Source organism: Phascolarctos cinereus, unplaced genomic scaffold (genome assembly GCF_003287225.1).
Source record: "Phascolarctos cinereus isolate Bilbo 61053 unplaced genomic scaffold, phaCin_HiC Scaffold_9;HRSCAF=440, whole genome shotgun sequence".
Classification (NCBI taxonomy): Eukaryota; Metazoa; Chordata; class Mammalia; order Diprotodontia; family Phascolarctidae; genus Phascolarctos; species Phascolarctos cinereus.
The window spans coordinates 240,631,984-240,659,933 of NW_027556402.1; the positions used below are offsets into that span (position 1 = coordinate 240,631,984).

Here is a 27,950-nt window from a genome sequence, read left to right on the forward strand (position 1 = left end):
CTTGATTCTTTTCCTTTATGATTCCCCTGAGAACTGTGCTGGTACTGAAATGGCCTCTGAAGGTTTTAAAGGCTCCCCACTGGGCTGGGGGACCCAATCTCAACAGCCTCAAGTAAGCCAGTAAGCCTCATATAGAATAACTGCCCTGACCCCTCTAGGTCTGATTTGGTTCACATGCAGGGAAACAGAAGAAAAAACTGAGAAGGGGAGATGTTTAGGGTCACCATTTCAAAGCGCCTCCTTCTTACTTAGGGGTAGCATATTGGTAAGTGAAGGATTCTGTAGTCTGGGATGGGGGTAGAGGGTGAAGCTGGTTTATTTTTATATTGAAACCGACTGTTCTCCAGCACATTATTTCTTAAAAGGATTCTAAGTTTGGGGAACAGTTGAGGCCTTCCATCTCCCTACCTCCCCAAGATCTACTTTAATGGGGTCCTGAGAGCAGGGGTAATCATCCTGGTGAGAGCATGGGATGAAAATAATGCTGGTTTGACAGACTTCTTTCCTCCTTCCTTTTGCTCTCTGATTAGTCAGTCAGTCATCAGATAAGTCAGAGGAATATAAGTTTTTATTAAGCACCTACTGTGTGCCAGACTGTGCTCAGCACAGGGAATTTAAAAAAAGGTAAACAATAAATAGTCTTTGTTTTCAAAGAGGTTACAGTCTAATGATCACTTGGGCCATCTTGGACTGTGATTCCAAATCCGTATATGAGGAAAAAAAGACATACGAGAGTCAAAATGGCTTACCCCAGACTTTCTTGAAAGAAGGTGACAGGGCCAAGGTGGGAGACAACTTGAGTTTTTGGTTCAGTATTCACCTTACTAGGCCTGGAAGCTAGTTGGTTGCCCCTGCAACTGGCCAGACATCTAGCCTCAATTCAATTAGTTTCAATAAGCATGTAATTAATGCCTACTTGTTTCAGGCACTGTGCTAAGTGCTAGGGCTACAATGACAAAAATGAAAAGTCCCTGACCTCAAGGAGTTTATAGTCTATGAACATGTACATAGATAAATAAACACAAAATACATACAAATGAGGTCTTTCATTTTTCAGAGGTACAATATCTACCAATAAAAGAAATCATTTGGCAGCCAGCCAGTCAATAAACATTTATTAAATACTTACTAGATGCCAGCTAAGAACTGAAGATACAAAAAAAAAAAAAAAGGCAAAATACAGCCCCTGCCCTCAAGGGGTTTACATTCTAATGGAGGAGAAAACAAACAAAGAAATATATTCTTCTCATCTCTTTTGAAAACAGCATCAGGAGCCTAAGGCCCCATAAGTGATATAAGAGAAAAGAATTATTTTTTTTAAGTCTTTGAGGGGATTGTGTTGTTTTGAACCATAAATATCAGTTATAAGCATACCTCTTTCAGTGATAGAGAATGAATCCATTTTTGTTAGCATCCTCTCTCTCTACTTCCAGCACCCCACTGTATTCAATATCTTCATATGAGGGGTCTAAAAGATCCTGGCAGGCCTAGATCCAATTAGACAAGACCTTAGTTTATAACTAGTAAAGTCTAGAAAATAGAGACTGTTGTTTATGTGTTTGAAAAAAAAAACCCAAACAACCCCCAAACCAAAATATCCCCTCAAATACTGGAGAAGGGCAATCAGGAAGACCTTATTGTCTTATCAGGAATGTTCAGGACGGTATGACTAAAACCACTGAGAACTTGGGGGGAGAGGAAACAGTGGGGGAGACAACTTAGCAAGAATGATAACCTTTATCTTCCCCTTCACGGTTTAAATTAGTGAACCCTTATATAAAGAAAATATTGATTTAGAACTAGAAAGGCTTTAGAAGTCATCTTATCCAATCCCCCATTTTTCAGATGAGAAAACTGAGGCCCATAGAGGTAGATAGTAACTTCTCCAAGTTCCTACAGGTAATTGATGGTCAATTGCAGGAAAATATTATGACTCAAAATTGCTCTGTGAAGAAAATGGATTTCTTTTGGAGAGAGAGAGTTAATTTAAATTACCAAGCTCTATCATGGAGAAAAAAAATTAGAGGATGTAAAAAGGGGGGAGAGAGAGCGAGCAAAATGACAAAATCAGTAAACCCAATTCTTACCCTTTTAACTACAAATTTTCCATATCAAGGTTGTTCAATTTTTCAGATTATGTCTTTCTTGAGAAACTGATCTGTAACTTCTAAATGTAAAGACCCTGAGAAAATGTGAGTGTTCGGTTAGAGTTATACATTTCTTGGCTTACATATTTGATCTTTCATATGTCAGTTTGAAATCCAAGATCTAGAGACTGTTCTTCCTCCCCAAGGCATTGTTTTGTAGTAAAAAGCATAGTTTACAAGAGGGTAGAGTAGAGAGGGAGAGTTAATTATTTAAATATCATGAAAAAATTTGGAAATGATTCATTGAGACATAAAAAGGACACAGAGCATTCTAAGATAAAAATATAAACTTTTTTATTTTAGGTGGAAAGCAGCAGCTTGTTAAGACAAGCTGGGTAGGGGCTGAAAGAGTATTTAAAATGTAAAACAAGACATAAAATTCTTCAGGATCTTGAATCTTAATTCATTACTTTTTTTTTTTTTTGGTCTTGATGCTTCAGATTAGCACTTGGAAACCCAAATGTCCACAATGGCCTTGTGCTTTTCAAGAAGCTGGACTGATCATCCAATTTATTCACCCCTTTTCTTTCTCATTTTTTGGGTAGGAAAATTAAAAGTTTCCTGTCCCAAGCTAGATGACTATTTAAAAGGAAAACCTCTTGTTTTCTGAGGAAGGAAATTTAAAAATATCCATTATTGCTTTGTGTTCCTGTCCTATTGCTTTCTTGAAGAGAGGGACTTTAAATTAAGAGCCATCAGTGATGAGTAAGCTTTTTTCTATTTTTTGAAGTGAATGGTGTGAATGTTATGGAAATGTTAGGAAGGAGGAATTTTTTTAAGTTAAAAAAATTACAGTACTAGAAGTTGCCCTGATAAAGTTCAAGATGTTGAAGGAAAAGGAAAAACCAACCCCAGAGTTTAACTTAACAGACATTTGTACCTGGGGGTGACATCTTTGTATTATAATGAAGAAAAACAAACAAAAAAAGGAAAATTATTTCTAAAGAATTATCTGAAGAGACATGGTTTGGAATATTTTTGCCAAATTAAAAATCACAGCAGCCTGTTCAGGTATCTAAAATATTTCCTCCCAAAATAATAACAAATAAAAATAAAATAAAATACTCTTAAATGCACATGCAAATTGATATAGTTAAATAGGAAGAGAAAGGGGGGAAAAAAGAGGGTGGGAATCTCTTTGAGGGAAGTTGCAGGGAACATGATAGCTTCAAAAGCAGACAAGGGAATACAGGTTAACCAAGACATCGGACAGTAAAGGAAAGGTTCTCAACACGAGACATTCTCAAATGGCGAGTAAATCATGGCTTGTCGGGTCGGAGGGTAAATGTAGGCATACTGGTCAATCAGGAAAGAATTGATGGTTGGAAAGTGACCTTTTCAGCTGTGGATAATCATATCATAAAAGGAATGACAGAGAGATAAGGCAGACCAAGTAGTCTAATGTATTCGATTTCTATTTTTGGCAGCCACTCTATTAGCATCATTTACATAGAATAATGATTTAAATTCCATTTTTGAAAAGCAGATATTTTAAAGCAAACAAATCAACCAAAATATATAGAGTAAAAGGTCTAGACACCCATGCAATTGGAAAACTTTCGAAATATTTCATAACATCAAAGCATGAAGGGAGATATTGTTCTCAGATAATTAGACCTTGAATTAAAAATCACAGACATTTGTACATCCTTAAGTTCTGCTACAGATAGCATATTTAGTTTTTGCTTTTTTTTTAAGATAGCATATCTAGAAAAATAAATATGTTGCCTTGTTTTTTCTTTTGTTACTTATGTTATGGAAAGTAAAAAAGGATTCTATTTTTATGAAATCAAATAATAAAGGTAATCCCAGTAAAATGTCATTCACAGCAACTGAAAAATATTTTTGTCAATTTTTAGCTTTAAAAATACATTTTGTAAAAAATTATACAATATTTTAAAGCTTTAGGATGGATGCAAATGACTCCATTTCTGTGTTTGATTTTGAAGAAAACATTTCTAGATCTATTTTTTTTAAGCTGCTAGAACCATTTTATTAGATCTAAGTATTTAGGTTAAGACTGACTTAAAATTGCTTAATTAGGATATGCCAAAATTCTAAGTGATTTTAAGGAAGAAGGATTATGGTGATATGGCAAAATATAAAATGATTGCCAGTACAGTTTTTAAATAAAATCCTTTAACATGTCAGTTTAAAAAAATTAATCTTGGAGATTGAAATAATGGAGAAAAAAGAAAAAGGCGAAGTCTTAATGGAACCTATAATCTCAAAGCAGAGAGGAGGGACTTTGCAGGTACTTGGGAAAATGTGAGGCTACCAGTTACACTTCTAATTTGACTGTTGAGCCTTTTACATGAAGCTATGAGTATGTTAATGTCAGGATAGGGCTATACAAAATGTCCAGAAAATATTGAGAAAAAATGGGGAGAACAAAAAAGACTGCAACTTTCCTGGGTTAAATGTTAGCTAAAGGTATTTTCAGTGGAAACTTGGGGGTGGGGAAGAAAGAAAAAAATAAAAATTAGTGCAGTGAGCTAAAATTACAAATATATATTTTTTTATGTTGATAGAGCATTTGTGTGAATTTCATGGTAAACCATGGAGGATACATAAGTGAAAATGGAAATATTAGAGATGTTTTCTCATTTTAGTGTTCCAAGGCAAAATATTGTTTAATAAAATATTACATGCTTAAAATTAGACATTTTGAGGAATGTTTAATATAAAATAAATCCCTTCCATCAGTTTTTTAAAAAAATTTGTTTTGATTGTATTTTCAGCTTCTGGCTTGTGATTTGCAATACAGGTTGTATTTCTAATGTACTTTCAAAAGTCAGGATGGTTCTGTAAAAAAAAATCAGGTCTAGGCTCCATTTTACTTTGTATTTCTATATAAGAAAAAAGATATCAGTTGTTTTACAGGAAATTTGGTCGTTTCAAAGTACAGATTTAAAAACAACAGATTATTGTTTGTCTATCACTCAGCTGCACATTTGAACATGTGTTCAGTCTGTGGCCTGGCAACTTAAGGGCATTTGACTTGTGTTTGTAAAGCCTTGATCCCCAAAAGTGATCTAGGTTCCACTGCATTTAGACCTCTAAAAGAAGTGTGTTTGGCTGTTGTTTTATCATGTTTTTAATTAGGAGACCGCGGAGTTTCATGAATGAGCGTGGTATTTAGGCTGTTTGTGGAAAGATGCCCCCCCCCCCCCCCCCCCCCCCCCGCTCTTAGGGACCAGTCTCTGTATTTGTCAATTGCAGTTGCTGTGAAGCCTGAAAGAGACAGAACAGCTGGGGGTCCCCTGTCTCCCTTCTCATGCCCCCAGAGAGGGTGGAGAGGGCGAGGTTTTGTCTGAACACCACAGTTCTGCTGGGGTTTGGGGGGGTGCATCATTTTTTAGAAATCAGTTTATTCTGAGAGGAGGGCCCCTTGCTAACTTGGGGTTCCTCTGGAGTAGGTGCATTTCATGGGCTGGAGAGAACAAGGAGGCTGCGGGGGGCTTCTCTGATGGGGGAGTAGGGGGATGCCTGGAGGGTCAGGGGTCAGCAGCCCTTGGGGACTGCAGGGGTGATCTGGGATGGCCCCACAGCCCGGGCCCGACTTGCTGAGGAAGGCAGGTTAGGGAGGGACACTTGGCCGTCCTAGAGAGTGGGGGTGGGGGGGGCACCCCCAGGAGCAGCGGGGGCAGGAGCAGGGGGCGAGGAGGGGGATGGGGAAGGAAGGCCCAGTTCGTCCCCCGCCGGCCCGCGAAGAGTTAACGGCCCGATGGCCCCGGTGCATTGTGGGACTTGTAGGCGCTAGGCATTGTGGGAGTTGTCGTAAAAGGCCGTTCACGTGCTTTCCGGTCATGGCCGCCGCCGTGAGGCTTCTGAGAGGCTTCTCCGAGGGCTCGATGGGCGCCGGGGCCGACTAGGGGATCGGCGGCGGCGGCGGGGGGCCGGCGTGAGCCCGGGAACGGCCCGTGACTCCCCTGTGCCTCAGTTTCCCCGTCTGTCAAGTGGCGGGAGTAGCCTCCGCGGCCGCTGAGGCCCTTTCGGGGCTCTCTGGGGGGTGGCTTGTACCTAGTAGGTGCTTCGTAAGTGCTCGTTCCCGCGTCCCTGCGCTCCCAGAGAGCCCTGAATGCCTGCGGAGGAGCTGGTGACCTTCGCGGGGCGGGGCCGATGACCCCCGAGGGGTCAGGGCGGCCTGGTGGTCTTCGGTGCGGGCTCGTCCGCCGCCCGGGGCTGCTCTGGGCACTGCGCGTCGGGCCGGCCCCGGGGCGGGCTTCCGAACCTGCGGCCGTGAGCGCGGCGATGTCACAGTGGAGACTGGCCGCGCTGCGGTGATCGGTTTCCTTTGCCCTCCTCCTCTGGGCCTGAGCAGGGTCCGGGGTCCAGGACACGCAGGTGCAGATCCCTGGAACGCGCGAATGGGGCTGAAGTGAAGTTGGTTTTTCTTTGCGGGGTGGGTGGGGTCTAGTTTAATTGGTTACTTTGTGGCACTGCTAGACTTGTAGTCAGGAAGACCTGAGTTCCCCCCTCGGATGCTTAGTAGCAGTGTGACCCTGGGCAAGTTGCCTAACCTCTCTATGCCTTCCTTTCCTCATCTATAAAACGAAATGGTTGGATCTAAGGCCCCTTTTAAATCTAAACTTAATATTCTTAGTAGTTGTGATCTAAACCACCAGCGTTCTCGTGGAATGGATTACACGGGGTTGTGGAGAGTGTGTAGCTTTGCCTTGTATTGTGGTATTTTGTGTCTTGCTTGTGATGTTAGTGTTTGGTCCGTAGCCTTGACTAGATTTTGGGCTAGAGCAGGGGTGGGGAACCTGAAGCCTCGAAGCTAGTGTGGCTAGAGGCTTAGTCATGAGAAGACCTAGCCCTTCCTCTTGACACTTTGTGATTGGGCAACCAAAGATTTAACCTCTCAATGCCCCAGCCAACTTAATTTTTTCTTTTTCTTTTTTTAAATTTCCACATTAATATCGTGGGAAAAAAACACAGACCCAAAGAGGGGGAAAAAAAAGGTGAAAAAATAGTATGCTTCAGTCTGCATTCAGACACTATCTTTCTCTGGAGGTGGATGACGTTTTTTCATCATGAGTCCTTTGGGATTGTCTTGGATCGTTGTATTGCAGAGAAGCTAACTTATTCGCAGTGTACAATGTTCTGTCTTCACTTTGCATCAGTTCGTGTAAGCCAGGCGACTTTCTGGACTACATTGGAGACCAGTGGCCAGATAAGTCTTGGTGGAGTTTCCCTATTTGCATTTTCCATGAAAACAGGTCCCAAAGAATAAGAAAGGAAGTATTTGGTAGTTTGCAAGAATGTTTGAAAGTTAGCAAAGATCATCCATCAAGAACTTTTTGCTTCCTAATACGTTTGGAGAAGGAAAGTGAGGAAGACAGGATAGCAATTATGACTGGTTTTAATGTTTACTTCATATCGTGAAGGAAATGGGCAGAGCCCAATTTTTGCAAGTTAGTGGATGTTCCTGTTTAACCTATCTGAGTGAGCAGGTAAATACTTTGTCATGTGAAAGTAGATATCTATATTTCACTTTGACACCATATTGATTAATAAGGATCTCACATTTTCTATAGCCTCTGGGGTGTGTGTGGTGTGTGTGTGTGTAGACCAGAAAGGTATAGATGCTTCAAAGGTAGTGAGTTCCTGACACTGGGCATATGCAAAAGCCTAGATGACCATTGTCAAAATGATTCAGTTATGTGTAGGTGACCCTGTAATGTTCTTCCAGTTCTTAGCTTCTGTAAGTCTATGTATGTTGTCCCACTGTGTATTACATATTTATGTCCCAGTGGTGATATATTTCTCCTACTGTGCTCATAAATTCTACCTTATCTGATCTCCACATTCTTTATAATTTTATTAGGGCCTACTTTAAAACATCAAAACTCCTTAGAATATATCAACTTTTAAAGTTTTATCTTTGAGAAATATTGGTATCAGAAGTGGAGTGTTTTTGAATAGGCTAAGTGAAGGAATAGATTCACAAAAATATTGCAAGGTACCACATAGGAATGGTTTTGCAAAGCTATCACAATTGTCTGTTTCTAGGATATCTGTAAAGCAATCAGTGAGTTATTATTATTAGGTGCCTACTGTGTACTGATGTGTTTAAGAGCTTATCCAGTGAGGTAATATATGTAAGGGTTCTGTAAACTTCGGAGTGTTTCCACCTTGTTTTTGTGGATAGGAGGGAGGGGGGACTGGGCCTGTGATTTCATTGCAAGTGTGAAAACTCCAGCCAATTAGCAGCTTATCTGTTATTTGTAGTCCTAAGAGAGTTGCTTGGAGCACCCTGGTCCCATAGTATGTATCAGAGGTAGGACGTGAATCCAGCTCTTCTGTACTTCTGTACAAGGCCCTCCCAGACCATATTGCTTCTCTGTTGTTTTTAAATATCGTTATTTCTCAGTGTTTGGAGACACTAGTCTGTCATGAAAATGTGTGTGGTGTGGTATGATGTCCGAGTATTCTCTTGTTTTTTAGCTAACAGCCATGGTGGGTGAGAGGTTGTATATGTGTGTATGAGTAATGTAATTGGAGGCGAAGAGTATGGATTGATAGACCGATGGAGCAATGCTATTGAATGAAGGAAAGGGTGGTGAAAGCCCCTTTCCTCCCTGCCACTGTCCTGGGAAGTTCTTGTGTCTCACCAAATGAGTTCACATACTTAAAGCACTTTGCTTGAACCTTAAAGTGCTATATAAATGCGATGCTTGTTCTTAACTGAAATAGGGATGTATGAACAAGCTTGGGGTTTTGTGGTGTTGGGGATAGTCCTGTAACTGCTAATGTGTTGCTAGCATAACTTATAGTCATTTGGTAGATGGCCAGATAGGACTTGTATAACGCATAGATGTATTTAAGTTATTCATACCAGCTGCAGTGTCCAGTTCACTTTTTTAAAAGGTTTGTAAAAATGTTTCCCTTTGAATGACATCTTGCTTGCCCTTAAGTGTAATAAGCAATCAGTCCATTAAAAGGCCACCTATGAGATGTGCATGGTAGAATAGGCCTACTTAGATTTAGCTCAAATTGTGGGTATTAGGCCTAATAGTTTTGAATGGACCTAAAGTTCCTTCTACTTGGACCAGGCCCACCTGGCGATTTGCAAATAGGCGGGTTTTTGCTTCAGAATCATAACCTATTCATATTGAAGCTCTTACCAAGTTTAACCAACTCTTAGTTTGGTCATTTGTTTCATTCATGGTGTTTTACATTTTATAGCTGGAAGGGATATTTTGAAAGCTTCTTGTTCAGTTCCCCCTTCCCTGCCTTCTTTGCTCTTCTGTTCGTTTGGGTGCCTATTTAGTTCCAGACCTTTATAAGTTGTATTGTGTTTGGTTTTTTTGGCCTACACATATGATATTACAGATTACATTTGCTTCTAATTTTCTAAAACATAAATAATAAGGTCGTACTTAAATGATAGTCATAATTGCAGTCTCATTTGTATAGTTCCAAATCTACAAATAATATTTCTGTAGGAACAGTAGGCTGTGATTTACCTATTCCCTGATATAAAAAGGAACAGTTTAGTCTGTAAATTACTCCAAGATTTCTGACTTTTGGCCTCCTACAGAGAATTATGCAATATGGAGAAAAGGCCAGTAGTTATGATTTGTACCCTTGGTCAAGAGTGATCTCATAGCCTTGAAGGGTAGGCAGTTAGGTATTTTATTTGTTGGCGTTTTCTTTCTAATTTACTGTTTTAATTGTTTCGTGGCCTTTTGACTGCTGAATTAATTTCCTCTTGTAAGATAACTGCAGTGGCCACTGGTGGATTCTGTGTTAACAGCATTTCTTTAGAGAACTAATTGCTTGGGATCATGGATGTAGGGTTGTTGGAAGGGACCTGAGCTGTCCCCTAGTCCAGTTCCCTTTTACAAATGAGGAAACTGCAGGCCAGAGAGGTTAAGTGACCTAGCCCTAGCATTTGAATCCTGGTCTTAAGACTCTGAATCTAGTACTCTTTCCATAAATTTGCTCTTTTCAGGACTTCCTAAGGTGTGTGTGTGTGGGGGGGGGGAAATCTGCTTTTCTGGATGAAGGAGCAGCTTCAGAAGGAAAATTTTCCAGAAAATTGTTAACGTTCTTAAGTAATCTAGAGCAGGGCTTCTTAAACTTTTCACTCGTGACCCCTTCAGCACTTCTTAAACTATGGGGTCACAACCCACAGTTTAGAAAGCCATACTCCCTTTTGCATCTCCTTTCCTTGTGTCCTAAATTGCTTTTATTCCAGCAAAAATATTCCCTCAGAATTGTTTTCTCTGTATTAGAAGGCAGTTGAATTGTGTATTAATTTTCTATATCAAAAAATTCCAGGGGCAGCTAGGTGGTGCAGAGGATAGAGCATGGGCCCTGGAATCAGGAGGAGGGGAGTTCAAATCTGGCCTCAGACACTTGACACTTAACTAGCCCTGTGACCCTGGGCAAATCACTTAACCCCATTGCCTACCAAAAACAGACAAAAAAATTCCATTATGTGGTTATATTTGATAGATGAGCTTTCACCTTATCTGTCACTTCCTGACTATTTTCTGCTTATTCTGCTGTCTCTTTTCTGTGTTGTGTCCCACCATTAGAATGTAAGCTCCTTGAGGGCAAGGACTAGCTTTCTTCCTTATACTTGTATTACCAGTACTTAGCACTGTGCCTGACAAATAGTAAATACTTAATAAATGTTTTATCATTCATGTTGTTTTGGAAGTTTTATGAAAGCAAAAAAAAAAATCCTGGAACTTAAAATTACAAAAGCTAAGCTCATACCAAAATGACTTTGCAAAAGATTTCTAATTTCTAATTTTCTGTGGGGGAAATATCCTTTTAAAAGTACTTGTACAGGGGGCAGCTAGGTAGCACAGTGGATAGAGCACCAGCCCTGAAGTTAGGAGGACCTTAGTTCAAATTTGACCTCAGACCAAACACTTGACGCTTCCTAGGTGTGTGACCCTGGGCAAGTCACTTAACCCCATTGCCCCCCCCCAAAAAAAAAGTACTTGTACAACAGTGGCTTTATTTAGTTGTCCAACTTTGAAATCTATGTTTTTGGAATTTAAACTTGACAAGTATTTTTTTTATTTATTTGTTTGTTTATTTATTGCTTTTTGGTGAGGTGATTTGGGGTTAAGTGACTTGCCCAGGGTCACACAGCTAGTGTCTGAGGCTGGGTTTGAATTCAGGTCCTCCTGACTCCAAGGCCAGAGCTCTGTTCACTACACCACCTAGCTGCCCCATTGCCAAGCATTTTTAGAGAACATCAAATAACAGTAGTGCACCTTTGAAACACCTCTTTTTAACATTTTTTACAGGTAGATTAAGCCCCACAAGATTATTTAAATAAGACTTTACAGATTTTTAAAATCCAACTAACAAAATGTCAGTTCAGTTTCCTTCTTTACTACTCTTTTGACTATTCCCCATTAGAACTGCAATTGGGAATGTGATGTAGTAGGCACTGGTCCTTAACAGTTGGGATCAAAAATTGTAGCAGAACCTAACTAGATCTGTGATTTCAGCACACGACTACTTTGTATAACTTAATAAATAAGTTTTGGACAAGTTGCTTGAAATTAAAGATCAGTGACCTGCCCATAATCACACAGCCACAGTTGGGATTTGGATTCATGTATTCCTGACTCCCAAGTCTAGTAGTCTTGTCTACTGATGACATGCTTTCTCAGTAGAATGATACCCTCTTCTTGACTAGGTCGGCTACTACAAGCAATGTGCTTCATCTTCTGAATTACGTGAAATTTGCCTAGTCAATTAAGGGACTTAGAACATTTCCCACTGCTTTTTTCTTATTCTATCCCACATAAATACACTTGATAACATTAAAGTTTGCCAACAACTCTTCCCCTTGCATTAGAATTGAACTTTTCTGTTGAAAACTGGGGGGGAGGGTAACCCTCAAAATAAGTATTATGGTTTGCAGAGGACATGCTGCAGAACTCCATAAGATTAGAACAGTCTAACTTCGTGCATACATGAAAGTTAATAATCTTGAACCAGTGAGCGAATACAATAGGTTTTTCCATCTCAGCTTTCCATAAATAATGTTCAATCATTATGACAGCTCTGCATACACCTGTTTCCTTATTAAGAAATCTCTTGTTCAGTTAGAAGTGAATTAAACTCATTAAATAAATTCTAGAAAATAATTTTCTTTCACCGAGAACTCAAGTCCCCAAAGAAGACTCAGTCTTTTTGACTATATTTTGCCTCAAAACATTCCCTTTTAAAACCTCTCATTCTTGATTCATAGTATTTGATGATATAGTTTCTTTACAGAGCTGCATTTTAAAAATTCTAGTAAGATTGATAGATATTAGACCAAACATTCTGGGGAACTAAAAAAACCTCATTCACTGGCCATCAAACAATGACCAAGGAAATTGGAGATGCTGTTCACATATGCTGACGTTACACACTGTGACTGATCAGTGTCCTCATGCCATTGAAAGACTTGTGTTTATTTGGAGTCCAATGGATCCTGCATCCAAAAAGGGAAAAAACAATATTCCCTTTGACCTGTTGATACAACTGTGAGGCTTATACCCCGAAGATATTAAAGAAAGAGAAAAAGGACCAATATGCACTGAAAAAATCCTCACTTTTTGTTGTAGCAAAGAACCGGAAACTAAGAGTTACTATCCTCATCGTCTTTCACCATTTCCGCAGCCCCAGTCCCACCCCAACGTCCCTCCCATGTCTGAGATGTTGCCAAGGCCTGCTGCTTTCACCTTTATACCTCTCAGATATGTCGCCTACATTGCCACCCCCAGATACTGGCCCTCATCCCCTCGGGCCTGGGCTATCGTAGTAGCTGCTGGTGGGTTTGCCTTCCTCAAGTCTCTGTGCCCTCCAGTCCATCTTCCATTCAGCCACTGAAGTGATTTTCCAAAAGCGCTGGTTTGATCATGTTATACCCCTGCTCAGTAACCTCCACTGGCTCCCTGTTGCCTGCAGCATCAAATACAAAGAGCTCTGTTTGACATTCAAAGCCCTTTATAACCTGCCCCCTCTTGCCCTTCCGTTCATCTTAGACCTTTCTCCCTGACACCTATGCTTCAATCCAGTGACACTGGCCTCCTGGCTGTTCTTCAAACAAGACTCTCCATCTCTAGGCTCCTGCCTTTAATCCTCTGCCCCCTTCACTCCTAAATACTGATTATTTTGGCTTCTTTAAAGTCCCAACTAAAATCCTACCTCCTACAGGAAACCTTCCCCGGCCTCTCTTATTTCTAGTGCCTTCCCTCTTTAAATTCCTGTTTATAGCTTGTTTTAGATATGTTGGTTTGTATATTGTCTCCCCCCATTAGGTTATAAGGTCCATAAAGACAGAGATTGTCTTCTGCCTCTTTGTGTTTCCACAGTGCTTAGCAGAGCCTGGCACATGGTAGACACTTGATAAATGTTTATTGAATTGAAGGATGCACATCAGTTGGGGAATAACCGAACAAATGAAATATGAATGTAATGAAATCCTGTGCTGTAAGAAATGCAGATGGGCTGAATTCAGAGAAAATTGAGATGGTTTATATGAGTTGAGAGACACATGTGAACACCCAGGAGAATAATTTCTACAAGCAGAAAAACAAAGAAAAATGATTTTGAAATTCTTAACGAATGCAGTGACTAACCACAATCCCAAGAGCCAGTGACGGATGGAACCTGCTGCCCATCTCCTGATAGTAACGGGGGACTAGGGAGTCAAGCCAGACTTAGCATTTTTGGACATAGCCTATGTTCAGATTTGCTGTTGCTCAGCTCTGCTACAAGGAAGGGTTTTTAGGTCTGTGGGAGAGGGCAGAGAAGGTAGGGATAGTCATGCTCCCCCAAATAAAAGAGCATCATTTGCTCTGGGGAAAACTCTGGAAAGACGTGTCTGAACTGATGCAGAGTGAAATGAGCAGAACCAGGAAAACATTGTACACCATACACTGGGTGATGATCAACTGTGAATGACTTAGCTCTTCTCGGGAACACAGTGATCGAAGACTAGTACAAAGGACACGCATGGAAATGCTACCATACCCAGATAAAGAACTGATGGACTCTGAATGCAGATCGAAGGATACTTTGTTCACTTTATTCTTTCCCGTGATTTTTTTTCCTTTCGATCTGTTTCTTTCACATATAATATGGAAATATTTTTACATGGTAGTATATGTATAAACTATATCAAACTGTTTACCGTTTTCAGAAGAGGGGAGGGGGAAGAGGCAGGGAAAAAAATTTGGAACTCAAAATCTTGTAAAAAAGGAATGCTAAAAATTTTCTTGATATGTAACTGGGGAAGGAAATAAAATACTATTAATTCTGTGGTCCATGTGGAGACACCCTCCCTCCAAAAAAGAAATTATGAAAATAAACATAAATGGAGACTAGAAATCAGTGTTATCATTTGCAAATGACAAAAAAAAAGCAGCATTGAAACATTTTTAAAATGCACAGAAGAGAACAGAAAGAAATTCAGAAGGAGACACAGACGGGAAAGGTTTGAAACAAACTTGTTGAATTTATTATATACTTAAAATCTCTAATGGAGACTTGCTGTTTTTTATTTTTAAGATGTCAGTGCTCTCACTGATGGAATAGCCAAAGATCATATCCAAGAATAAACATCACTGTTCTCTTCTTGTTGCGGTGCCCAAATTAGTGAAAAGACCCAACTGTGTCTAAGAAGTGTAAACTTTTGGAACAGTACCTACTCATTTTCCTCAACATGAAGCCTTGGCAGAATTAACAATGTTTCACTGTCTACCTTGATTGTGTTATGACAGGGCTAATAAATGTTTCAGTCAGCCAGGGGATTCTTATGGAAAGAGATAGTTTGCAAAATTACTTGGCAATCATGGTCTCAAAATAATGAGTGAATGACTATCAAGATGGAAAGAGAGAAATAGTGCCAATAAAATCCATAGAGAAATACAGAATGCTGTGGGTCTAGACAGTGTTTGCTGGCCGCTTGAAGGATTTCTGAAAGAAAATCGTGTGTGGCGTGAGCTAGATTTAGCTTCTCTTAATGTGTACTTCTGGACTTTGTCTTCCAATAACATTTCTAGCTATTATATTTACCATCTAAGATTGATTTGATTAATACAAGTTATTTGACCCAGGTGAGCTTTTTTTCTGGGTACTGAAAGAAGTGGTGAATATGACTTCTGATCCACTCTTGGTGATATTTAAAAGATCATGGGAAATGAGAAAGGTAATATAAAAGTGGAGAAAGAAACATCCCAGTTTTCAAAAAGGAGAAGTGACAAACATCTGTAAACCAAGTTTTACTTCATTTCCAGAGAAATTCTGGACAAATAACAAAGGAGATGTTTAGTAAACATCTAGAAAAGGAAAGAATGATTACAAAGACCTGTCTATTGATAATGAGCAAGCCTGGACTAAAGAAAACCTGAGACAGTACCTCCCCTATTTGAAGAAGTGGGGAATCTATGGGTGTAGACTGCTGCATATGTCAGGCTTTTTTGATACTTTTTGCTGAGCTATATTTTCTCTTTATTCTTTGTTAATAAGGGATGGTTCTTTGAGAGGGAAAGGAGTGATATATTAATATATTGGGAAATGATGTAAAAGCAAGATATAAATAATTTTAAAAATAGGTCATGTGAGATTAACCTTATTTGCTTTTTGGACTATTTCTAAACTAGTAAATCAGAAGATATTGTAGATTTAATTTGCCCATGTTTCCACAAAGTATTTGGCAAAATCTCATACTATTCTTACAGAAAAGATGGAGAAATATGGGCTAGCTAGATAATACTAGGTAGGTTTGGAACTGGTTGGTCGTACACTGGTGGTTTAGTGTCGTCTCGGCAGGCGGTCTCTAGTGGACTAGTTCAAGGATTTGTCCCATTACTGTATTAACATTTTTCCCAGTGATTAAGATAAGGGCATGGATGGCATGCTTATCATATCTGCAGGTAACACAAAGCTTAGAGAGATAGCAAATACACTGGGTGACAGTGTCAGGCTCCAAAAGGATCTTAACAGACCAGGACTGAATTTGACTAGATGAAAGTCAGTAGGGATAAACATAAAATACTATACTTGGGTTTAAAAAAAAATCAACTTCACAGGTGCAAGATATGGACCTAAATAAGATAAAATTGAATTTTTTAAAAGATAGGAGATTGGGGGCAGCTAGGTGGCACAGTGGATAGAGCACCAGCGCTGGAATCAGGAGGGCCTGAGTTCAAATATAGCCTCAGACACTTGACACTTACTAGCTGTATGACCCTGGGCAAGTCACTTGACCCCATTGCCTAGCCCCCCCCCCAAAAAAAGATAGGAGATTGGTCTGGCATTACCTGTTATAGATGGTGGCATGCTATTTCTTTATAATCACCATTTATCTTTGAATGGAGATGTTTGCCAGCCATTTCTTAGATTTATTCTAGAATTTTCCCAGGAGTTGAAGTAAAATCCACTGGCCTACGGTATATAGACTCTGTTCTCCTCCCCTTTAAAAAGAATAGAATATCTATTTCCAGTCTTGTAGTACCTCTTCCATTTTCCTTGATCTTTCAGATATCACTAATGGTGTCACTAAGAACAGCTAGGTGGTGCACTAGGCCTGGAGTCAAGAACACCTAAGTTCAAATGTGACCTCAGACACTTAGTAGCTGTGCAGCCCCAGGCAAGTCACTGAACCATGTCTGCTTCATTTGTAAAATGAGCTGGAGAAGGAAATGAGAAACCACTCCACTCTCTTTTGCCAAGAAAACCTCAAATGAGATCACAGAGAGTTGGACATGACTGAAATAACAGCAACAACCACCACAAAATGGTGGTTCAGCAATCACATCTCCCAGTTCTGTGTCCTAAGGACGTAGTTCATCTGAGCCAGGTGACCTGATACTCTCTGGATATCTCCTTAGCTTTCTTGGGGATCAACTCCCTGTTAGCCATTTTGGTTCCTTTATTTCCAGTGCTAAAATCCATCTCACAGATAAGGACTGACGATTGTTAAAAGTGACCCATCTATTCCAAGCAGTGGTCCTACCCTTTCTTTGAGCCTCCTTTTGTTCTCCAAGTCAAAAATGTTTTTGTTGTCCTTAGCTTCCGTTTTTCATGGAACTGTGCCGTGTTCCTAATTTTTTCAATTGGATCCCCAAAAGGAAAAATAAAAAATCCTTATTGGAAATATACATAGTATGTTTTTAATTCCTACATTGGCCATGCCCCTGGTCATGCCCCAGAACATATGTCTCGCTTTACATTAGAAGTTCTTTCTGACAGGAGGTAAGTTGCATGATCTTTCTTCAGTCCTCTGGACTAGTGGTTTATCACTGCATTGATCAGAGTTCTAAAGTCTTTCAAAGCATTTTTTTTCTCTACAGTGTTATTGTATTAATTGTTCTGCTTCTTTATCAGTTCACTGAAGTCTTTCCAGCTTTCTGTGAAACTGTCCATTCTGTCATTTGTTATGTCACTAAACATGGTATGTAAATGTAATAGAATATTACTGTACCTTAAGAAATGTCAAAATGGATCGTCGTTTCAGTTTTTCACTACTTATGCCATGTATTTACCTCTGTCATCTGGCCTTCCATCTTTTATATGTTTCTTTTTTAAATCGGTTGGTCAGTCCCCTGTGTATCCATATTCGTCTCTTTGGATAAATCCCATTTTCACTTCTGTTTGAAATTGTTTCCCATTGTGTCTTCAGACTTTCTTTCTTGAGTATCACCTATGTCCTATAACATTTTGGTTAATGGAATCCTACCTATCTTTCCTTCGAACCCCTTGAAATATGCTTTTCCCAACATCTAGGATACATTTCATACTATCACACATTTCCTCTCCATTTGTCACAGTCATTTCCAATTTTGTAGCCAGTTTATCCTTGTTAGTCAGAATCAGATACTAAATAGAATTTCCCCTTGTAGATTCCTCTACTTTTTTTTTTTTAGCAGCTCGGCAATGGGGTTAAGTGACTTGCCCAGGGTCACACAGCTAGTAAGTGTTATGTGTCTGAGGCTGGATTTGAACTCAGGTCTTTGTGAATCCAGGGCCGGTGTTCTGTCTACTGTGCTGCCTAGCTGCCCCAGTTCCTCCACTGTTTGAAGGACGAAATTATCCCTAAGGTATGCCAACACGTTACTAGTTGCTTTCGGGATGAGGGGGAGAGAGAGAGATAATTGAAGTGTCCACTGCTATGTCAAACCACTGTGCTAGGCTTGTAATTGGTTCCACAAAGTCATCTATTTCTTCTTTCTGTCCTGGTGGTCTGTGGTGTACGCCAACAACAGAATCACTTCTGTTTCTCCCTTTGTTGAAATTCTCCAACTACTTTATGTCATGCTTCCCTGCTCTCGTTCCTGGATCATAGTCACAGAGTTGAAAGGGACTTCAGAGGTCATCTTATTCAACCAGTACTTGTACAGAAAGCCCATCTACCATATCCCTGACAAACAATTATCCTGGCCTTCCATCTGGATGGAAAACTTGGTGCCACATTTGGAATTAACACTCAAAACACATTGGACAACCAATAGACCTTACATATGTGTATGTATACACATGTATACACATACACAGAGAGATTTACATGCATTATGTCACTTGGTCCTTGCAACAACCCTGTAAGTAACATGGGTATTATTTCCATTTCACAGATGAGAAAGTAACTTTAGAGAGGGTCAGAGGATCATGAATTTAGAGCTGCAAGGGATCTTATAAATCTAGTCCAACCCGCTTATTTTATAGCTGAGGAAACTGAGACTTAAAAGAGATTAAATGTCTTACTCAGGGTCATTGAGGTCGTAAGTAGTAACATGGGAATCTGAACATAGATTCTCCCACTGTACCACATTCTACCTCCTCAGATGATTTCTCTATGATCCTATCTGGAAAATTTTGGAAACAGGATTCAAACCCAGGTCTTGGGACTGCAAGCCTAGCATTCTTTTTTGACTGTACAATGCTTCAGTATGCCAGTGTTGAGATTATTCTGAAGAATGTGGTTCAGGCTTTCTAAGTATGTTGTGATCAGTAAAGTACCCATCTTCTTGGAGGAGAGAACCACGTGTATATTATAAATCAGAGGTGGCCCATGGGCCAGTGTGGTCTGTAACTGAGGCCTGATCTAGATTAAAGTGTAATTGAGAAATATTTACAAAATAAATAAAAGTAAAATCTTATATATACGATGTTAATTTGTGGTTTTCTGAGTCGATATGTGGCCCATAGGAATCTTTTCAATTTGTGTTTGACAGCAGTGTAAATGTTGCCACCAAGCTTGATTTCATCATGGAGAAGGCTGGCTTTAGTTCACATTGGACTCAGCTGTGTGCATGTGGTTGGTGGATGTTGCTTGTGTATTTTCCTATTTTCATTCATCTTATGTAAATTTCGGCTAAATATTATGCCTTCTTGTCATGAACAATGATTTTCTGACTCCATCTGCTTATAATCTGCATTAGATTTTCCATAAATATTAATGTTCTTCAAGAAACTGGTCTGATTTTAGTTACATCAGCTGTTTAGTAGAATCACAACTTTCATTCCCCAAAGTAATTTCAATAAGCGAGATTTGCCAAAATATCTCTAAGTGGTATCATAGCCTGACAAATAATTTTTCCTTTAAAAAATCAGGTACTTTTCAAAATTACGTTAGCACCTATCTTAGTTGTAATCAGGGGGGAAAATTATCCTAGAGGTGGTTTCTGTGTAAAATATTTTCCCACCTATTTTGAATATACTAGGCAATCTACAGTCAAATTTATGGTAGAGTTGATGAGTTATAATTTTTTATTATTTTGTGTTTGTAGTGAATTTGAATTCTTTAAAGATAATTTATTGTTTCATGGCTTGTGCTAGTGATTGCCACATGCAAACGTGAATGTTCTTGAAACTGGTTTTCCCTGTATGTTTCTGTAAAACTCATGAATTTTTAGTATCCCCATTTAATTATTAACTTAAACATTTCCTCATTCATGGTGTTCAAAGGTGATCATTTAGTCAAAAAAAAAGTTAAGTCCATTGGCTTCTATGCTTGTAAAACTAAAAAGAATGCAGTTAAAAATGTTATTTAAAAAACCTTTCTCCTCAATTAAAATTATTCAAGGAGGGCCATCTATTCATTGTATGCTGCCTTTTAAAATATGCTTTATTTATATATAAACATATATTTTATTTTCATATACATATATATACATATATTTTATGTGGCGGCACTTTTCTGAGCTGCAGTGGGGCTAAAGCCCACTGGGTATCCAAACTAAGGCTCGCACCAGTGTGGTGAGCCTCTGGGATTGGGGAAGAGGAGAAATGAAGGGAGCACCAGGCTTGCTATGGAGGGAGCAAATCAGCCCCAATAGGAAAGTAAAACTTCTTGCTGATGAATAATGAGGTTAGGCCCATGAGTGACCACTGAACTTCCAGCCTGAGTGAAATAGGGAGTTGTGTCATTTCAGTCATGCCTGACTCCCCGTGACCCCATTTGGAGTTTTCCTGGCAAAGATACTGGAGTGGTTTGCCATTTCTTTCTCCAGCACATTTTTTACAGATGAGGAAACTGAGGCAAACAAGGTTAAGTAACTTGCCCAGGGTCACACAGCTAGTAAGTGTGTGAAGCCACACATTTGAACTTAGGTCCTTCTGACTCCAGGCCTGGAGCTTTATCCACCAGACCACCTAGCTGCCCCAGAGATGTGGAGATGTGCTTTAAAAAAAAAAAAGATTAAAATTAAAGGTCAGATCATAAAATACACATATAAAGAAAAGAATGATAGGTATTTTTCACAACTTTTGGGGGAAATACTTTAAAGAAAGAATAAAAAAAATAAAAATTTTATTTCAAATTTATATTGATATTTTTTGTTTTTACATTACCTCCAATTCTAAATTTCTCCATCCCCCTTCCCATACTGGTCAAGCTATCCCCTCTAACTGAAAAAAAGGAGGGGAGAGCAGTTTAACACAATAAACCTACACATTAACTGAGTCTGACAAGATATGCCGGTGCTCTGCACCAGGAGGACCCAGCTTTGCAAAGAATGATGAGAGATGCATCTCTCATCCCTTCTTCAGGTCCAAACTTAGAGCTGTCTACTAGCTCTGTGATTTCATTGGTGATAGGAGCTCTCTCTGGCACCTTCTCAGCATCTTATGGACCAGCTTAGAGAGTTGCCGAGAGCCCTGGGTTAAGCAGTTCAGCAGCTTGCAGTATTACCTAACTTGGTTGTGCTAAGGCAAGACCTGAACTTTGGTCTTCTTGGCTTGGTCATTGTAATTACATACTGTTCAATTTCTGGGTTTTTTTTTGCTTGTTCTTCCTTTTTTGTTCTAGTTCTTGTGTGTATTATATTCCTGGTTCTGCTTGCTTCGCCGAATCAGTTCCTCTAAGTCTTCTCATTCTTCTGTATTTTTCATATTCATCATTTCTTATGATAGCAGTTTTCTACTACATTCATGTATTACAACTTGTTTAGCCACCCCCCCCATTTTCCCACCCCAGTTGAGGAGTCTCTTCCAGGTATTTGCTACTACAAAGTGAAGTGATGAGTATTTTAATGTATATGAGAGTTTTCTTTGTGATTTGTATCTCATATGTAACAGGAGGCTCTCTGTGTCAAGGGGTGTGGATGTTGTGGTCACCAAAATAGACAGTTTACATTGTTTAAAATTAACATTTTACACAAATAAAACCAATGATTATAAGCTAAGAGAAAAGCTATAGAGTGGTTAAATATTTGCATCAAAAAACACTGATGCTCAAGATATATAGAGAAGTGAGAAAAAATATGTAACACTCACTACCCAATAAATAAGAAGACAAAAGATACACAGTTTTCAGAAGAAGAATTGCAAGTGATAAATGATGATTTGAAAACACACTTCAGATCCCATAGTAAGATGAATGTAAACTAAAATAACTATGAGTTCATCTTGTTCTCTATAAATTGGGATATAAGATGACTGAAAAACCAAAACAGTCCACTTTGGAGAGGCATGGAAGTAGAAAGAAGCATGCTATGATGTACTGTTGGTGGAACTGTGAATTGGTCCACTATCCCGAATCAGTTTGGAATGATGAAAGAAAAGTGACAATTTCTATGTTGTTTGACCTGGTGACTGCTGCTGTTGAAAGTATAATATATGGAAGTCCAATAGACATCTAGGTGTCATAGTGAATAGAGCACTGGATTTGGAGTCAGGAGAATCTGGATTCAAATACTGCCTCAAAAACTTCCTGGCTCTGTGACCTAGGCAAGTCACTAAATCTTTTCTTCAACTTAAATGGGGATAAGGGCCATTGTGAAAATCAACTGTGTGTGCATATACATACATACACACACGCATATGTAAGTTTGCAAACATTAAAGTGCTATCTTAATGTAACTTCTTATTTTTATTATCATGTACCAAAATATTCATAACAGCTCTCTCTGTGATAGCAAAGAATAAGAAACAAATGGATGCCCATCAACTGGGGAATGGATTAAAGAAATATGGCATATCAACATATAACATTGTTATGCAGTAAGAAATGATAAATATGAGAGACTTTGAGAAATGGAAGATTTGTGTAAATGGATACAGAATGAAATGAGCAGAACCAATTAATTCAGAAACTTACATCTTGCTGTTTTACAGTGCAAGTGTAAAAAGAACTAGATATGGTTAAAGATATTCATTTCATTGTGTGTTACTAAAATTGCTATTAGGAATAATGTGCTATTTTGCAAGCCTGTTGATGGTAATGCCAAATCAAGAAACGTTTTAGTATGATTGGCAGATTTTTGAAATCAAAATTATGTGATGTGAGAGAATTGTATTAGACTCTGCAGTGATGGAACTCAGTCACTGTCAGGACAAAATAGTCTGTAAGATACACTGAAAATTGTGACTGGCTCTTCATGTTATTTGGAAACATATGCTTCAGGGATAATTACTCTTATTAGGAAATATGATTGAAGTGCTCTGTTTTTCAAGTTTAAATGAGATTAATCAGTAAAAAGATCTTATTAAAAGGAAGATTGTTTGCAAAACTATGTGATAACATGGATGCCAAATGTGGGTTACTTCTGTATCTTTGTGAAAGATGCTAACTTTTTTATGCCAAAATATTTCAATGGGTACTTGAGCGAAAAGAAGAAATTGCCATTTTCCTTAGTGCTGATAATAAAGAAGAAACAAATTCCTTTTATAGCAAAAGTTTCCTCCTGGGATGTGTATTTGTTGAATACTTTTGAGAAACTGAGTTCTTAAATCAATGTCAGTTCCTCAGATTCAAACATATAGAAAGAAAAGTGACTGCTTTTTTTTTTTAAGTTAGAGCTATGGGTAATTAATTTACAAACTATAATTAATACCTTTTTGCTTCCAAATTTGAAAAATACTTGCCCTGCAAATGAAATAGAAGAAGCTAAAGCTCTGAATATCAGTCACTTGACTAATCTACAGAAATAATTCTCATTTTATTTTAAATATCCAGATATTTCTAAATATGAATGGTTAAGGTACTCATTTTCTAAGGACAAATACATTTGATCTTACTCTGCACAAGAACAATTAATGGTTTTGGCTTGTGATAATCAATTGCAACAGTTATTTAAATCAGAAATTCTTAATATGTTTTACCTATTGGTGAATAGAGTTTCTCTATTCCATTTTGACTAAACAACCTTCTAGTCTTTCATTTAGCTTCCTCCAAAGACCCATTTACTCTAATATTTACTGGTTAGTAAAGATGGACCAAGTAAATCACCCACTTTAACAAAATGATATTCTGGTTTATAAAACAGGTTCTTCTAAGTGGGAATAACCTGAGCCAGGTTTCCTGAGGCCTTACCTCATCCTGGAGTGACCTGGCATTTGAGTCTCTGGATCTGCCAGACCTGAAGAAAAGGTAACTCAGTCTTGGATCAGTCAACAAACATTTATCAGACATCTGCTTTGTGTGAGACACTGTGCTAGATTCTGGAATTAACAACAAAAATAACAGTGACTAGCATTTATATAACACTTTAAAGTTTGTAAAGCACTTTACTAAACAGATTTACCACTCTTATCTGCTGCCAACACAAAGGGGGAAAAGTGACTCAGTTTCTGCCCTTAAGGAACTTATGTTTCATCATGAGGAAACAACATGGAGACTGCTGGGTGGTGAGTGGGGCCTACAGTCAGGAAGACCTAAGTTCAAATCCAGCCTCAGAAATTTACACTGTGTGACCCTAGTCGAATCACCCTCTCTCAGCCTCAGTTTCCTCATCTCTAAAATGGGAAAAACAATAGGAATCATGAGGATCAAATAAGATCATATTTGTAAAGTGCCTTGAAAATCTTAAAGTGCTACCCAAATGCTATCTGTGTGTATAACTTGCACATACTCTGAAGCATGTACTTACGCATGTAAGTCCTAAGCCGTGCATGTTCAAAGTTGCGGCAGCTGAGTTCTTTGGACTTTTTACAGGTCTATCTTTGATTAGCAGCAAGACGAGAACACCATCTTATGCTCTTTAGTTCACAATAAGAACTTTGTTGCAGGAAGGAGACAGCCCAAGGATTATGAATTAGGGCAGGGATTCTTAACCTGGGGTCTGTAACTTTGTTTCTATTTATATCTTGATAATTGTATTTCAATAAAATTGGTGTCTTTTGTAATACTGTGTATTTGATTTTGTGAATTTAAAAAACACTATTCCAAAAAAGGAGTCCAAAGCCTTTGCCAGATTGCCCAAGAGATGCAGAGCACAGTGATGGTTGAGTTGGATAAAGTGGAACCTATGGGGTGATTTTTTATATTGGTGCCAAGAATGGGGAATTGCTTCTTTAATCTAGCCACTTGGTGTTGTACTTCATGCCCAATAATTGTTTATTTTTCACCTTTTGCCTTCAGCGGTGTTATGGTACATGGACTCTCCATTAAGGCTCCACTAAAGGAAGCTGAGGGTCCCAGACTAGGGAGGTGCTAGTCCTGCTGTATTCTGCTGTGGTCAGATCACGTGGAGAGTGTGTGCTAGTCATTTGTGGATACCACATTGCAAGAAGGACATTTATAAACTGGAGAGCATCTAAAGGAAGGTAGGTAGGATGGCAAAGTGCCTAAGCTCCAGCACTTGATCTGGAGAAGAGGGCACTCAGAGAGCACAATATGACGGCTGGCCGAAAGATCCACAGGCCTGACACATGAAAGAGAGATTAAATTCCTTCTTCTTGGCCCCAAAGGGCAAAACAAGGAGCAGTGGGTGGAAGTCACAGAGAGGCAGCTTCAGGCTCGAGCTAAGGGAAAACTTCTTAACAAATAGAGCTACCTAAAAGTAGAACGCACTGTCTCAGGAAATGGGCCTGCCCTCCCTGGAGGTCTTTAGACAAAGCCTCAATGAGCACTTGTAATGTATGCCAAGGATGGCATTCTTGTTTAGGTAAATTCTGGACTAAAAGGCCACTAATGATCCTTCCTACCCAACAGTCTATAATTCTGGGACTAGGACAGCAACAGCATTCTGAGAGCACGAGTCGATTGAACTGTTTTTGTGACATGATTTCATGAATATAGAATATATGGTGGGGCCCAATACTGAAGAAGAAGGAAAAAGAACTAAAGTTATTCTGGGATAACATCTAGTAGAAAGGAAAAAATACCTAGAATTTTTAGAAAAACAACTTATGGGGAAACATGATAAACCTTAAGAGTTCCCAAAGTCCTTATACAATGTACAAGGGAGGCTTTCATGATTTTGTTTTGAGGATCAAATATTTGTACAGGTGCTTGCCACACTGCTTGGCACATAGTAGATGTTATGTAACCCTTCTCCCCATCTAGCCTAACCGTCATCTCAGATGGCTTCTTTACCAAGAAAATGAGCTCCCAGGAACTAGAATTTGTGCCCTGTTATTATGTAGTTGTAGAGTGGAGAAAGTACTGGTCCATGAGTCAGAGGACCTGGTTCTATCTAGTCGAGGCTCTGCCACTGACTTGCTGTGTGACCTTGAGTAAATCACTCAGCCTGTTTGTGTCTCAGTAGTCTCATCTGTAAAATGGAGGTCATACTACCTGGCCTGTGACCTCCGAGGGTTGTAGCCACACTCAGGTGAGCAAAGGCAAGAGAACATGCTTTAAAAACTAACGTAGGGGCAGCTAGGTGGCACAGTGCGTAGAACTCCAGCCTTGGAGTTAGGAGGACCTGAGTTCAAATGTGGCCTCAGACACTTGGCACTTAACCAGCTGTGTGACCCCAAGCAAGTCACTTAACCCCTCTTGCCCTACCAAAAAGCAAAACAAAACAAAAAAACCAAACCAAATTAATGTACAGGGCATATGTAAGGTGTGAGTGCCATTTCTTTTTCTTTTTTTGCTAGGCAGTCAGGGTTGAGTGACTTGCTCAGAGTCATACAGCTAGTAAGTGTCAAATGTCTGAAGTCAGATTTGAGCTCAGGTCCTCCTGACTCCTAGGCTGGAGTTCTATCCACTGTGCCACGTAGCTGCCCCAGGGAGTGCTATTTCTTTAAGTCATATCTAGACATCCTGAAAATTATGTTGTAATGGAAAGAGTCAGAGAACCTGGGTTTGAATCCCAGCTCTGCAGCTTGCTACCAAGGGACCTTGGTCAAGTCTTATCTCTCTGGTCTTGATTTCTCATCAGTAAATTGCAGAGGTATTGGATGAGAATCTAGTCACTAGATGACTCCAAGGTCCTTCCCAGCTTTAAGTCTCTGATGCCGAAAAATCCATAGAAAGTATTCTGAAATACCTTTCCACTGTGTATGAAACCCATTTAATTCACTGATGGGAAATTTTGTTCACCCACAATAAAGTTACCTTCATTTCAGCTGAAAAACCTGTTTGTGAGCTGATATTTCTGACATGTAACCAGTACCAGCATCTGTGATGATGTAAATCTGAATATTGATACATCTACGTGACGTTAGTGCTTGTGAACATCTTTCCCCATATTAAAGAATTCAATGAAATCAAAGATTATCATTATTTCAATAAACCCGAGACTGAAATTCCAGGGTGATTGTGTCCTGACTACTTTATTTGGCAACAGCTGACTACTGCATGGGTTTGACCCCTTGGGCCCCTCCAGGCTTAGGCAGTTTACCTTTCCTGAGCAGATCATCAGTAACCTTAGGTCATAGTCATGCCTTTCTAATGGACAGGCCCCATTGCCAAAATTCAAGTTCACAGGGGAGTTTGGAACAGTCAAGAAAAAGTGTAGACTGGTCTGTTAAAAATGTTGGCAAGGCAGAGGAACACAAGCTAACTTGAAGTAGTCAGAGGCCTGAATTGCAATCCTACCTCTGACACTTATATGGCCCCAGATGAGCCGTAGAATCATCTGTTTACAGCTAGAAGGGACTTGGGGGATGAGCTTGACCAGGCCCCTCATTTGCTCTGGGACTGAGGACCATTTCCAGAGCCTTGGAAATGCAGCTGGGTGGGAAAGAATCCTGAGCTGGGAGGGGAAAGACTTGGGTTCTAATCTTGGCTCTAATTGTAATTTATTTTATGACCATGGGCAAGTGACTTGATCAGGCTGAGCCTCCCGTTCCCAACTTATAGGGGTAAGAATAAAATGAAGCCTTGGGCTAATCATTATGGAAAATAAAATGAGAAGAACTTTAGATAGACAAAAACCAAAACAGCAACAAAAACCCCCAACTCTAAATATAAACAAAAGGCCACTGTTGCTGTCGCAGTACTAGGAAGCAATGGTAATCACTCTCTCAAGCCTTGGGATCAGTCATCCATCTCTACACTAATATTGTCATAGAATAATGCCTGATTTGCTGGGGACAGCCCAGGACAGTGGCAGCTGACTTTTGCACTCTTGGTTATTTGGACAATAACTGGGGGAGATG

At 39.4% G+C, this 27,950-nt stretch overlaps 1 long non-coding RNA gene across 1 annotated transcript; it reads left to right on the top strand.

The window, feature by feature from the left end:
- Positions 1–11,175: 11,175 nt before the first annotated feature.
- Positions 11,176–27,104, top strand: LOC144455118 (uncharacterized). The gene is made up of 2 exons (XR_013483788.1): positions 11,176–23,991; positions 24,556–27,104. It is a non-coding gene; the product is annotated as an uncharacterized LOC144455118 (long non-coding RNA).
- Positions 27,105–27,950: the final 846 nt, after the last annotated feature.